The sequence below is a fragment of the Crocodylus porosus genome, unplaced genomic scaffold (assembly GCF_001723895.1).
Source record: "Crocodylus porosus isolate Cpor-Errol unplaced genomic scaffold, CroPor_comp1, whole genome shotgun sequence".
Lineage (NCBI taxonomy): Eukaryota > Metazoa > Chordata > Crocodylia > Crocodylidae > Crocodylus > Crocodylus porosus.
Window position 1 is genome coordinate 3005736 of NW_017728921.1, and position 381 is coordinate 3006116.

Genomic DNA, 381 nt, shown 5'->3' on the forward strand with positions numbered 1-381 from the left:
GGCCTCGCGTGCCTCGGGCCCGGCACGGCGGCGGCGAGGTCAACTCCGCCCCCCGCCGGCCACGCTACCGCGCAGGCGCACCGGCCCGCGGGCGCCCCATTGGCCAGCCGCCCGGTCATATTTGCATAGAGAAAAAAAAAATTAGTTGAGTGGTAAACTTGGTTCCCGGCATGCAACGGGGGAGGCGGGCGAGTCCCAACGCGCCCTGCGCGGGCGGGAAGGCATGCCGGGATTTGTAGTCCTTCCGCGCTCTCCTGGCAAGCCCAAGCTGCTGGAGTCGCGTGATGGGTGGCTGCGCTCCGGACGGCTCCCTAGCTCTGCGCCTGGGCAAGGTGAGCTGGGAGACAAGGGAGCTCCCCTGGAAGTGATCTGTCCCTTGTT